Genomic DNA, 13,968 nt, shown 5'->3' with positions numbered 1-13,968 from the left:
ACTGGACAGGCCAGGATGATGTACTTGCCTTACATGGCATAGCGAGGACCGCGAAAAATAGGGAATTTTAAAAAATACCCTCCCTGTATGATTGCTGTCAACCGTTAAATGTGGGCCAATTTGCTCCTAAAATGATTTTACTTTTTACTGTTATCAGAAGGGGGTGAGACTGGTGAAAAAAAAGTAATTTTTCATCTTGCTTTATTTTGATAATGCGTATTGTGGTTTCAAAAATATGCAACATGATTACTCGAGACATTTAAAATAATTTTACATTTGTCACATCAACCAAAAAGCGGGCACGCCCCATCGTCGAGACTCGATTTTACATGAAGCTTTAATGGCACAAAAACAACTTGTGTTCGCCACAAGTTTTCAGTGTTACTTTCTTTTTTTATGTAGTGCAACTTACAGCTATTAGGGAGGCCTTTGCAGAAGCATAAGAACAGGCTACATTAATAATCTGGGATGTTTTGGAAAATCAAGCAGTTCGACAACAAATTGCATTTTTTAGAATGTGCTCATGGAACACTTTTGTACCTTTTTCTAAGAAAGTGACGAGTGCATTTTGTTGATTACTATCTCATACAACTTTGTAGCAGCATCGATTGCCACCAGTGCTTAAGGTCAGGAGGGGGGGGGGAGCGAGAGTGGTCCGGCCGCCCCTCCATTTTTAAGGAGGGGCTCGGTCGTCTCTCAGTAAGTCGAGTGTAACACGGCGGCTCCCATCCGACAAGTGCCTGAGGCGATTTTATTCCCAGGTGTACCTTAATTGTGTGGGGCGATTGAATCTCTCCAATTGTTCGATAAATGATTTAATCATTGCCTTTTTTTCAGTGGTGTTGGCTTTTTATGGTCGTGAATAACAATATTCGACACCCTCGGTTTCCGTTCTTCTCGTGCACACACACACACACACACACACACACACTATATATATATATATAAAAGAAAAAAGACGACCGTTATAGCATATCTGTTTACTGAGGTTTCTGCGGAGGACCAGCCGTCGTCGGAACAAAATATAAATGCCATAACTTTCGCCTTTCTTCTTTTTTGAATGCTTTACCGTCGGGTCTGTCGCGAAGCAATTCGTCTTGTATGCATATATATAATGCCGCGTTTGCAAAGTTAAGTTTTAGGGAATATTAAAAAAGTCGCCTGTGACAGGTAGCATAATTCTTATCGTTGAGCTGGCTTATTCGAACAGGCGCACATTAGTAGCACAAGAAATCGAAACACATATTCAACTAATTAACAAAATGAGTAATGTACTTCTTAGTTAATTACTGTACGTCACATATTGCAATTAACGAATTGTAGCCGGTGAGTTTTCAAGACGCATCCACTTGAAATGAATTTCCAGGATGACACCAGTTTCGTGATAATATTTCCCAAAGTTGGGGGCGAAATACATGGGCGTTCCCGATACTTTTGTGCTTCAATGTATAAAACAGCAATTTTAAAAAAGTAAGTGGAACAACAGTGCATTTTTACGGTGAGTGTCATGGCGCATATCTGTAAAGTGGTGTCATTCTGGAAATTCATTCCATGTCGACACGCCTGACAAGTTTAGCGGCTACAATTAGTAAATTGCAATATGTGTCGTAAAGTAATTAACTAGGATATTATTTAGTGAATTTTCGGTAATTAGTTGAATATGTGTTTTGATTTCTCGTGCTACTATTGTCCGCCTCTTCGAATAACCCAGCTCAACGATGAGAATTATGCTACCTGCCACAGGCCATTTTTTACAAATTCCGTAAAGCTTAATTTGAACACCCTCTATAGTGCTCAATCTAGCTAAAAAATTTAACTGTCTCAAATGTGTTCGAACGCTTTGAAAACCGATGGCAACAAAAAGTACTAGTCGACTGCGCACATTGAAGAACTATGTGGAAGGAAAGCAATCTTTATGTGTTCCTTTAGGTTCTGTTTGTGATCTTTTGCAGCATACCGAGGGTTACTTTAGAGCGAATGAGTCCAAGCTTACCAGCGGAGAAGTGACTGTTGAATCATTACAGGCAGCTGTAGCTGAGAAGCTTTGCGGTATCATCGAACTGCCTAAGTGACATAATGTGATCGAGAAGCTTCTTCACGAGTTATTTCTTGGCAGACTGCGGTCTGCCTTGGAGCAGATATGCAGAAGTTAGGAAAATGTGGCTCAGGGAACAGCATCTGAATGCGGGCGACTGTGTCAAAAATATCATAATGTAGTGTGAAAACCACTGCAATAACTGTATATCGACCTGTCAATGTCGAATATTAAAATATACATTATCTCCTCTGTTGTTCACTACAGCTGAAAACCATGCAAACGTGGCCTGGCATCCCTTTCCTTGTACTGCAGTCAGGGACCGTTTATCTTCGTCGACGTCGAGCTGTATCAGTCGTTTCGAGCACGGGTAAGTCAGTAGCCACGTTAGAAAGTAATTACATCCACGCTTATAAACGATGCGTGGCAGTGCGTAATACTTAGTCAGCCTAAGAAATCCTGTGTGACACACAAGCATCGGGTTCGTTTTGCATGTAGCGCAGGTGGCGCACAGTTATCTAGCTAAGCAAGATACGTTTTTTTTTCTGGACTTCTCAGTGCCCAGTTCACAACCATCGTGTCGTTCTTCTCTGCCGTAAGCCTAGAAAAACCCGAGGAAGAGCTGCTGGCGTTGTTCGCAATGCGTCGAATAGCTGCGAGTTAGCTACGAGGGTAAAACAGTCAATGTAAAGAAACCCGAGATTCACGTAGGTCTGCAACGCATAAAATGCTTAAAAGAGGTGTAGTGTTGCATAATTATGCACGTTGTTAAGCAGTTTAGTATACTCGCTAGAGAGCTTCCAAACGAAAAGAAAACTTATCGGGAAAGAGAACAAAGGAAAGGACGGCCGCTCGAACGCCCGTCCTGTCGTTGGTTTCGCTTCATGCAATTTGGTGCCTGTAAGAATCATCCCATCGTACTTTCCTGTACTGCTTCGCAGGCATAGTAGATGCACCGTCCCATGTTTTGTCTAAGAGACGATGACATGTGTTGATTTGGGATAATATAAACCGCTTAAAGCGAAGCTACATAGCTGAGCTGCTGCCACCCGAGTGACGCGTTCCACAATATCTGGCAACAGCAACACATTGTTGCCTACGCGCGCTCCGGCGGTAGCCGTACTTTCCAGGTTCCAGTGACCTTACGTATGTACAATTAAAGCCCCTCAATGTCTAAAAGTAGCGCCAACCACGTCCCTCTTCCGTTCCACGATACCACTCGGCGCGGCCAGCGCGGCACGCTCTCGAAAGTTCCCGTTGAAGCTTTCAGGCCGGGCGCGCGCCGCCCCCGTCGCCGCGGGTGACGCCGAAGAGGGCTTTATGTACAATCCGCTGACCAGTGTTGCCAAATGTCGGCGAGCAAAAATAGCTAGACGGCAACGTGAAAGTAGCGAGAAGTAGCTAAAAAATCCAGCAAAATGCTTAAAGTATATAAAAAAAATTCAAGCGCTTTTCTAACATTTCCTGGGTATAAAACGCATTTAATGGCAGCTGTATTTTCGTCATATTCACTTTCCTTTCTCTCCTGCGCGTCCCAGTATTGCCGGTAATGGAGGTGTTCCTTCTGCTGTTTCACGATAAGGCAAGACGTAGTGCACTTCCCACCGCAGTCATGGTGAGACGTCAGCGTTGATTGGTTGATTCAGTTTCGAGTTTCAACTTCCCAGGAAACTGAGAGGACACGACAGACGCCGCAGTGGTGATCTCTGGATAAACACGGAACGCCAGGCTTTCACCCATATGCATCCAAAGCACATCGCAAGGCTGTGCTTGATTTTCACGTTGATCGCAACGCGGTAGCCGCCGCTGGGAATCGAACCCGTGACCTCGTGCTCAGCAGCAGGCAATGAGCCACGACAGCTGGTAAGGTGGATTGCTGAGACTTCCTTGTGCATTATTGTTTCTTGTAGAATTTTCAGCACGTCTGCAATTACAAACATCCGCCCAATCCGTCAACAACAGACAACCGTGCTACTTCCATGCAGTGCGTCACAGAGGCTTTAAAAGAAGACGAGGAATCGCGCTTGTTCCGCTCTGTGTGGCATGCGCCAATTATTGTAGTCATCATCATTACCATTGGAATGCCACCGTGGGACGACACGCACCATTCAGCGCGCAGTGACTAACCTTTTCTCGTTCTACGCAAGCAAGACAGCGGCGCGTGCTGCTGAACCATCGTGGCCTGCCGAGCACCACAGGCACCGTCCTTAAGGCCATGTACAAGGACCACTGCGGCGCGGGGCGTGCCTTCTGCCGTAGCAGCGGCGTTGGAAGCTATCCCGGATTCCTCCACAATGTCCAGGTGAGCCTAAGAAAGTTGACGCGAATAGTGAGGCGAGGCACTTCCACACATTGCCCTCTTCTTTGCTGAAGGAATTTTTGCTGGCAGACGGTATTGTAGGCCCGGCGGCAGTGCGCGTCGTCTTGCACGTCTCGAGCCAGTCTGTGGACCACGGATACCGCGAACATTAATTTTTTTGTTGCAGCCTACGCATGGGGGTTGGGATCAAGTGGTGCTCATTACATGCGCATCTTCCACCAAGGCAACGTATTAAGGCAATTTCAGACGGCTCTACTAGAACAAATTCATATTTTTTGCCGGTTCCATGGTCCACAGATTTTTTTTTTTGCTCCAGTCGGTAGCTCAACATCGCTAAATTTAAGTGCGCCATGTATTGTGGTGGTGTAGCAGTATTGCACCCTCGCAGGAAAAACTTTGGTATCACAAAGGTTTCTACCAATTTTTTTCTTTGTTTGGGGAAGGGGGAGGTGTAGACTTAGTGGATGTAATGAAAAATAAATTTTGTTTATCCTTGCGCCGAATTTTTTTCTATGTATATGGTAATCCTTTTAGGGTGAATATGGTTCTGTGAAGGTCACACCTTGTGATGGGCGAACTTGGTGAATACGTTCTGCTTGCAAAACAGTGTTTGGGCCGGCGCTCGGGTCTTAGAGCTCATTCACATCGGCCACTCGAAGAGGTCGCGCTACCGCATTGGTCGCAAATGGTCATTTTATTCGAAAAGTGACTGTTTTTGGGCCAGTTCCTCGGCAGCTTGATATTTAGTCACGCGACTGCAGTCGCAAACTCATACGGAACTAAACAGCCGCGCAGCTGCAGGACGTCTGTATACGCTGACGATTATTTTACGTGGCGAGGGCAGGGCGAGCAGCCGTCACCATTTGTGAGACAATATGGTGTGGCGACGGGCAGGTCGCGCTCGCCGCTGGGAACAAGGTCGTGGTCATACAAAAGTTGCAGCAACCTCGTACAAAAAACAAAAGAAACACTCTCTGGCAGCAGCCGCCCCTGGCATGCCCTTTGTTCCCATGTGACCCCTCTCCCCTACATTCCATTGATTGCGCCATTCTTCGCTTGTGGACACGACTGAATGTCAACATGTTCACGTGTGGGTTATTCACAAGTTACCTATCTATCCTTTTTCTTTTTTTTTTCATGCCACTGTATGCACGCGCAAGTTTGTAGTCACGTTGATTTCTCTCTCTCCTATTTCCGGCGAGTTTGACATGAGTCAATGTACGTGTTGGTATGCATGACGTCACTAAATGTGCACGTTTTTGTGGTCATAGACCAGGTACCCCGTTTCTTTTTTTTTTTCGTGACAGAGAAAATATATAAATTGAGTTCTGTGTGCTTGCTCTCGCACTCTTGATGAAGGCCGGACCCTTGCCGAAACGTCGAAATTAAATGTTTTTGCTTTTCTACGTGCGCCAGCACTTCTTTTAATTTATTAAACACCGGATCCGAAGAAATACTTCCTTCACACACACATATATATATATATATATATATATATAGAAAAAGCATAGGAGAAAAGGTATAGGGGAAATTAACTGTGCTTGAAAGAGAAATGTAGAAAATAATAAGGCAGACTCAACGTGGACGAAAATATAACTTGTCGCCGGTATGAGCCGAACCCACAACTTCCGCATCACGCGTGCGTTATACTATCAGTTGTGTTACGGCGACGGACATAAATGCGGCCCCTATCTTGGGTATTTATGTGTACTAGAAATAGCCCTTGGAGTGTTAGCCAGCGCCACTCAGGGCTGTGGCAGGCGGATGTGGAACATACTTTCTTTTGCCCCATGGCGTCAGGTAACACGTGAACTTAAGAGCAGGCACGTGGCTAATAAACCCTCCTTTGCTAGCTAATAGCATCAAGGCTGCGATATTCGAGACCATCGCTTTGAATAAAGGAGAAGGGGCGCCGAGGAGCTCGATTTTTGTTTATGAAAACATAGCCATGACCAGTGCGGCCAGGGAATTCGCCTTTCTTCCTTTCTTCCAACAACTACTGTAGTCGCTTTGTCCACAATCATACGTGAGCTGACGAAGACCCGTAGCCAGGCGCGTAAGCCGCACCTTTCGCCGGTTCTTGGCGAGACGGGAAGACCTTTTGTACGAGCGCGAGGTGTACGGGATTGCCCCCATTATATCCCCCTACCCCAAACTCCTACTGGCCCCCTACGGTCTTTCACATTCAAACTTTCCCTCTCATTCCTGACACTCTTTCTGGGTCCACTTAGCAGGCCATCTCCTGAAGCTTTGCGTACCGTGAAGCAAAAAAAATAGGAGGTGGGGTTTGTAAAAATATTTTTTTTGGGGGGGGGCGTGAAAGTTACGACTTTCCCCCTCCCCTGCCTACGCCAATGGTAGCACGATTTCCATGACTTGTGGGGGAGAGTGGCGTTTTGACGTCAGTGTGCATCTGCGCAGTCGACAATGGTTAGATTATCTCCAAAGTGCAGCAAGAGGTTTAGCAAGCGTCGCTTTAAAAATCCTGCAAATCGACGCTAATGAGTAATGCATGACTTTTTAATTATCATGGCCGAAATCAAATCGGCGTTGGCGTAAGCCAATTTGGATTTTTAGTCATGGTCAGAGCTTATTTCCTTCTTCTACCTTGTTACAAATGTCGTGATATTGCTATTTAATCTATCTGGCTTAACATGGACACAAATTTCTTTATCCTGACGTGGTACTGCAGCAGCACAGCCTGAACACGAAGGTCCTCACCTACATCTCGGGCAACGGCGACTTCTTGGAGGTGAGCTCAGCGTGTTCGAGCTTGCCGGCGTGTCTGCTGCGAGCCGTGGGGATCTACCAGAGCCCGGTTATCGCCTGTCAGCCAAAGCAGTGCGATGCGACAGACATGGGGGATCAAGCGGCCTGCTTCATAGTAGAACGCGTCACCACGGTAAGAAAAGTGTGACTATGGTCAGCTTCATGTCAAGAAAAGACACTATAATGAAGCGAGAATGCCGTTGGTGGAAAAACTGTGTCAAGAAGGTCAGCGCACTTCTGTTTATGAGATGTATTTGCGTCCGGATCTTTGGTTTTATTGCCATCAGCATTCTTGGCCTGCTTAGTTGTTGCTCTTCGAGCATCGGGGGTCTAGCTGCTCTTCCGCACCTCCTCAATATAAAGGAAAACCTTCCGCTCTAGGCGGAATAGAACCCATGTCACACGGCTTCATTAAGCGTATTAGCCCGACGCTTTTGCGAGCTGCGTTACGAATGCTTTTTCTTTTTAATTTATTGATTGCGCGCCACGAATCCAACGGGTATGTGCTGCTCTTCATTGAGCCTCTGTCGCGACAACTTGGGTCACTGATTATGTGCCACTGAGTATGCGGCCAGCGAGGGAAGAATTGTCAGCGCTCGCACCCAACGGTGTGCTGCGCATTTCGGAGGCCACGCGCGAACATCGCGGGGGCGCATACAGCTCAAACGCACTGTTGCGCCACCCGTGCAATCTCGTAGGCCACGCAGAAGCGTTCGCGCGCACTTGCCGAAAGCATCGCTAGATTGCGCAGCGTGTCCAGAGGGAATAACGAGAGATGTGTCTCGCTGCCTGCATGCCTCATGCACCACGCGTTTCGGCGGTGGCAATACGTTTTGTCGCTACATGGCTTCAATGCTAATCACATTACCGGTGGCAGTCATCGTGAGATGGGTACTGCCAGAATTTTTTATCTCTCGCAATCTACCCAAGGTTACAAAAGTTTAAACTGAATCGTCTGATTTGGGGTCTCAAAACTGCACACTTAATTACGAGAGACGCCGTAGTCGACGGCTCCGGATTCATACTAATCGCCTGGGGTAGATATTAACGAGCACCCAATGCAATGTAGCGTTTTTTGCATTCCGCCCCCATGGCAATGCGGTCGCCGCGGTCCGGATCGAATGGGCGACCTACTGTTCAGCAGCGCAACTCCATATCCTCTGAGAAACTGCGGGGGGTAGCCAGCCAAGCTTAGGAGGGTCCACTAGACGAAAGACCCTTTTCGCGGAATGAAGGCATGCAGAAGCTGGACTTCGTTTCATGCTGCAGAACTGCGTTCTTTGAAGGTTCAGTTGAATAATGCTAGCCAATTTCACGACCTCACACTCGCTTTGTAATCTAGCCGTATACGAGGTGAAGACAGTCACTTTGCATTTTCGAGCAACGCAGTACACATAGAATATGTTTATGGACGAGGCTTGTTTAGGGCAGCAATTGTTGTAAGAAAAAAGTATTGAACTTTCAAAAGAACGCATTCATTGAACAAACAAATTACCTATTGAGAATTACTTTAGGTTTAGCTCAATGTTATGCGGAAGTGTATTCTACTTGTATTTTTGTAAGTATGTCGATTGTATGATGTTGGGTCTTCTTCATACTTTTTCTCAAGTATACTTAATATCTACGAACGTGTTTTGTGTCGATTCTCGAGAGCGTGCTAAAACTAATGGTGGGGCCCTCATCAAACAGTCGATCTGGCGTTCATTTACTGTCTAAGAATTTGTAACTGCGAAAAAATGTGACCAGGAACAACAAATTTGGAGAGTTTGCATAAAGGGAGCGTGTTAACGTGACGGTGCGACACTGTGCCAGGGTATAGTAGCATGAAGTTCATTAAATATTCCGTACGTCAGCGCATTTCTCCCTTTTTTTAGGCATTCATAAACTGTCCCTTACAAAAATTTTTGTTGAGAATGCATTGAAATATCATTGGTCAATGTTGAGTATCGTATTGAGCATTCATTGGGAGTTTGTTGGGATATCATTGAGCAAAGTGTTGAGGGCTCTTGAATATTGGCCACTGAAATTTTATTGAAACACAATTGGGCAAGTCAATGTTGAATAGTTGTTGAGTTAGTATTGAAAGCACATTGTGCTTAGACATATCATTGTGTAATTTCTGTTGAATTTCTGTTGGGTTTCCATTGATGCAGTCTTGAAATGCTGTTGTGATTGTTCTGTTGACCATTTGTTGAGTGATTATTGACACAGCATTGAAAAGTACATTGTGCGCCTGTTGAGATGGCATTGATATTTCGAAAATTGCCACTGAAATATCATTGATATTTTGTTGGGCTTGTGGCATTTTAGTGCACTTAATTTTGAAATTGCTTTGCTATTTGCACTTGCATGCCCCGGTGCCTCTTCACATAACTTTCCCTAATCCGAACGGAAGCAAAGGAGCGACTGACATATTTCATGTACCCTAATATGTAATATAGCGTGCACATGACACATTATTACAGTATATAAGGCACAACTGTATGAAACCTGAAGACATACGCTAGTGCCTACAGTGCTATTAAGTGTAAGGGAGCAGAACTATAGCACACATGCTGAAAAAATGTAGCAAAAGCGTACACATGCCTAGTTAAACTCGCAACAATTTTTTCTGGAAGATATACAACACCACCTGCACTTACAGCATAAAAAAGCTTCCTGTGCCTGTACAGCACAGCACAAAGCAGGGTCATGAGAACTGAAAAGTAGAACTTAGTGGGTTTAAAACTACGATGATGATGGATGAAATTGATAAATTTTACAAAGTTATCACTCTTATTGGCTACCTAAGGGACTCGTTGAACTTGACCTACAAAGATGTACAGCAATGTTAAAAACAAACGGAAGATGGAAACCTATAGCCTTCTTGCAGGAATAAACAATGCAAATAGCCTTATGTGTCACAATTTTACGAGCACTTTGGCAATTTGGTGTATGTACAGACTTGACAAACAGCAGCTCAAACAGAGATGCGAACGCTGAATTAAGATAAGAATACACACGAATGCTCACTCAACTTGAAGTTTATTACAGCAGAAAGAATTATATTTCACAATTACAGCAGAAAAAAATATTTTGTAAAAACAACAGTCAAGTGACTCAAAGGCAGACCTTAAGCATACCCTTGTAACTAACTTTGAACACATGAACTCTTGGCTTGCATGCATAAATACAAAAATGAAGACCACTGGATACCTTACAGTAAAATGCTTCACACACCCAGTAAACACTCACAGAAGGGTTTACGGCTGCCTGTGAGTAGGCAAAATAACAAGTAAACTGGAAACAAATGACTTCATGTATATATATACAAAACACCTGAATCGTGTTTTTCAGAGGTAAACTTCTAAAACATTTGTGCTGTAAAAGCAGCTTACCTCCCTGGCATAAGTCAAGAACTGCACAGTATTTCAAGACAGTAGAGGCTTGGGCTAGTCGGTGCATACTCGAGAGGGAAACAGCGCAAAAAAACACAAGAAGACAAGAAGGGACAAGAAGCGCTGGTGTGTGTCTCCCTTCTTGTCGAGTTTTTTCGCGCTGTTTCCCTCTCGAGTGTGAACAGTATTTAATTTCTTGTGTTACTTTTGGGTGCGGAAGAGTTTCCTGGTGGCATTTTCTAATTTAGTGAGCTCATCAGTGAATTTTTTTCTGGACTTGAACAAAGCTAATGAAATCATTTCTTTGGGCCTTTTTCACCCTACACAGCAACTGACTGGTACCTCGGTCAATAAAAAGCTAATGCAAGGCTAATACTTTCAATGATATAATGAAGTGACATAAAATACACAGACAACTGGAGTGACACACAGCTAACGCAATTCCCAACAGTGAAATAAATGGTCACCTGCATCATCAAAGAGCCTAGAACGACTCATTATAAAGCATGAGAAAAGGTTTCAATAACTGTACAGCCAGATTGGAGAGCTAGTAAAAAACGCAAATAAATGCACATACAAAACACCATTTACCACACTTGCGCACATAAATATATATAATTCCACCAGCATTTCGCTGCATAAAATATATAAAAGTTGCGACAAAGCAGTAACTGAAAGACGGAAGGAGCTGCACTACCCATGTTGAAAAAAAATATCGAAAGTGACATACATGCATATTTAATCTGACAGAAAACGTCTTTCCAAGCTATATATTACAAAAACTGTACAACAACGTTAAGAACAAACGAGATGAGAAGCTATACCATTCTTGCAGAAATGAATAGTGCAAATAACTTCATGTATCTCAATTTTACGGATACTTTGGTAATTTGGTGTGTGTACATACTTTACAAACAGCTCAAACAAAGATGAGAACGGTGAAATAAGGTAGGAACACACAATAATGCTGACTCAACTAGAAGTTTGTTCGTGACGACAAAGATATTAAGCACACTGGCCAACTTGACAAAGAAATAGCCATGCATGCGTGGCAGACAGCCCGGTGCAACAAAAAAAAAGGAACGAAAGACGTGTTTTGTAGTATAAATATGCAGGTAAAAAAAACAGTGAAAGATGTCCTATAAGTGATACCACCAAACAAGGAGAGCTCTTTTAAAAATCCCAACTCTTTCCCATTAAGAGCAACAGATAGCTTATGCATTTGTCTTCTTTGCAATCAATAAATAAGGCTTCCATAATTTCTCTTGTGTTCTGGTCTTTGTGATGAAACAATTGTTCGTTCTACCCCTTACAGCAGAAAACACAATTTTGTTTAATCACAAAGGCCACGCATACATGGTTTCTTATCTTTGTCAAGTTCCAATGTGTTTACAACCTGTCTTCAAGAATAAACTTCTAGTTGAGTCGGCGCTTGTATGTGTTCCTACTTATTTCATTATCCTCGTCTGTGCTGCTGTTTCAAGTACGCATGTACCACTTGGTTAGGCTGATAAACATTCTCACAAGAAAAAGGAACTACCTCCACTCACAAGGTAGCCAATTCTTTACAACTAAAAGGCAGAACACATCGAAAGTAAGCCTTCACAGCGTCCATGAAAGTAAGTCTTCACAGCGTCACAGCGTACACCACAGGGCAGAATAAAAAATAGTTAAAAATCCCACTTGACGCAGAGTGGCAACAGAGATGCGAGCTTCCTGGTGAATCAGCCGCAGATCAATGGATGTCTCTTGCGAGAAACGACGCCAAGCTGTTCTTGACGAACGACACGTTAGCACCTGGGCATTTGGTGCATGTGTAACCTGTAGAGAAGGGAATGTAGACAGAATTAGATAATGCAAATTAAAAATCTGTCACACAATATACATAACCACGCACTAAATATTAGTACGCACTACACTGGCAATTAAAAATTTGCGTCTCTTTCAAGAGGGCCGTCGCGAAAATGATGAAATGGATTGTTACAGTAAATGTTACCAAAGATACGCACAGCGATGTTTGTTTCACACCGGTGAAATATATTCCCGGCTCTCTCACAACACGAAAGACCATGCTATAGTACACAGCCGATACCAAGCAGCAGTCCGAATCTTCGGGAGCAGCAGGGCAGACCTAAAAATTCGCCGAGAGCAATGCGCGCGCGAGCGTGCTAGTGAGAACCGGCACCGCTTCTTTGAAGCTTAGTATCCGCTGCTGCGTGGCTAAGAACATTCCGCGCGATTTGTGTGCCGCGCGTTGCGTACGCGTCCTGTGCGCATTGCACGCTTGCGTCTGTGCAGTGAGCTATCTTCATGAACGTGCCATTCCTCGCCGCGCTAACGGTGCTCGAGTGCGGCGCTTAGCTTGAGGCGCCGATGAGCCGTCTGGCGTTCCTTTCGTTTCTGCAAGCAACGCACATTCGAGTCGGCCCAGCTCAAAGAGGTATCAGAGAACGGCGGCGCGCTTGAGTTATCGCCTATTAAAAGCGTGCAGTACGCCTTAAACGGCAACACGTCACGTTTGATAAATATGCTTACTGCGGTTGGGGTGGCGATGTGTGATAAGGCAAGCCCGTCGGCGGCTTTGCCGACGTCGCCACCACGCCACTGTTCATTTACGATGTGTATCCGTGTAATCATCGCGCCGATGCAGGACTTATCGGTAGGCTGTTCTCCGCACATACCGAAAAGGCGAAATATATTTTGCAGCACACCGCGACATTAGCCACAACGCAAATAGAGGCGCAGTTAACGACTACGCGAGAAAATGTGCACACTAGCCTTAAGGTATACGATGAGCCACTACAGATTAAGAATATTTTTTTTAATATCGCAGTGTCGCTCCAAAGGCGAAGCATCGATTGCGATAGCAAATTAGTAGATAATATTACGAACATTTCAATCGAAGCAGCGGCGGCAGCAAGCGCTAGCTTCGCGCGCTTTCGCTCCAGGGCATGCGGTTTGCCTGCAGAAAGTGAACGGTGTGCTTAACATCTGACGATCGTCCAAGTGAAAAAAAAAAAAAAAAACGCGGCTATGTGCTCAAGAAAACGAAATCACTTACCTGTGTGCAGAAGTCAGACTGCGGCTTTGTTCGCCTTCCTTCCATCATGAATTCTGCCGCGCAACTCATCAAAACTGCCAGGCTCGAACATCACCCGAAGACCAGTAGCTGCGTCAGCAAACGTCTTCAACGGATAAACATCCCACTTATCATCATAGAGCAATTTCACTAAAACTTGCGTCATGATGTCCAAAAACAAAAGAAAATGCTTCCAATAAAGCGCGCGCGACACGAACCACCGCACAAGTTCAGACGAGTGACAGAGTCGAAAAGCGGTCACAGCCTCAGTATCGTATTAAGTTAATAAAATCGTTCCTACTAAAAATAACCACTAAAATCCATAAATAATGATTGATAATTTTTGTTCATAAAAAACATAATAAATTTGAAGGAAAACTTAATTTGT

At 44.4% G+C, this 13,968-nt stretch overlaps 1 long non-coding RNA gene across 2 annotated transcripts; it reads right to left on the bottom strand.

The window, feature by feature from the left end:
* Positions 1 to 10,129: 10,129 nt before the first annotated feature.
* On the bottom strand, positions 10,130 to 13,763 carry LOC125942605 (uncharacterized). 2 transcript variants are annotated; one of them, XR_007465255.1, is made up of 2 exons: positions 13,563 to 13,763; positions 10,130 to 13,463 (listed from the first exon to the last, which is right to left on the bottom strand). It is a non-coding gene; the product is annotated as an uncharacterized LOC125942605 (long non-coding RNA). The 2 variants fall into 2 exon arrangements; XR_007465254.1 differs by having other exon boundaries at positions 10,130 to 12,322.
* Between the last annotated feature and the right edge of the window lie 205 nt (positions 13,764 to 13,968).

The sequence above is a fragment of the Dermacentor silvarum genome, chromosome 1, assembly GCF_013339745.2.
Source record: "Dermacentor silvarum isolate Dsil-2018 chromosome 1, BIME_Dsil_1.4, whole genome shotgun sequence".
NCBI lineage: Eukaryota > Metazoa > Arthropoda > Arachnida > Ixodida > Ixodidae > Dermacentor > Dermacentor silvarum.
Note: the sequence above shows the minus strand (reverse complement) of the source record. Positions and strands in the feature narration are given on the sequence as shown.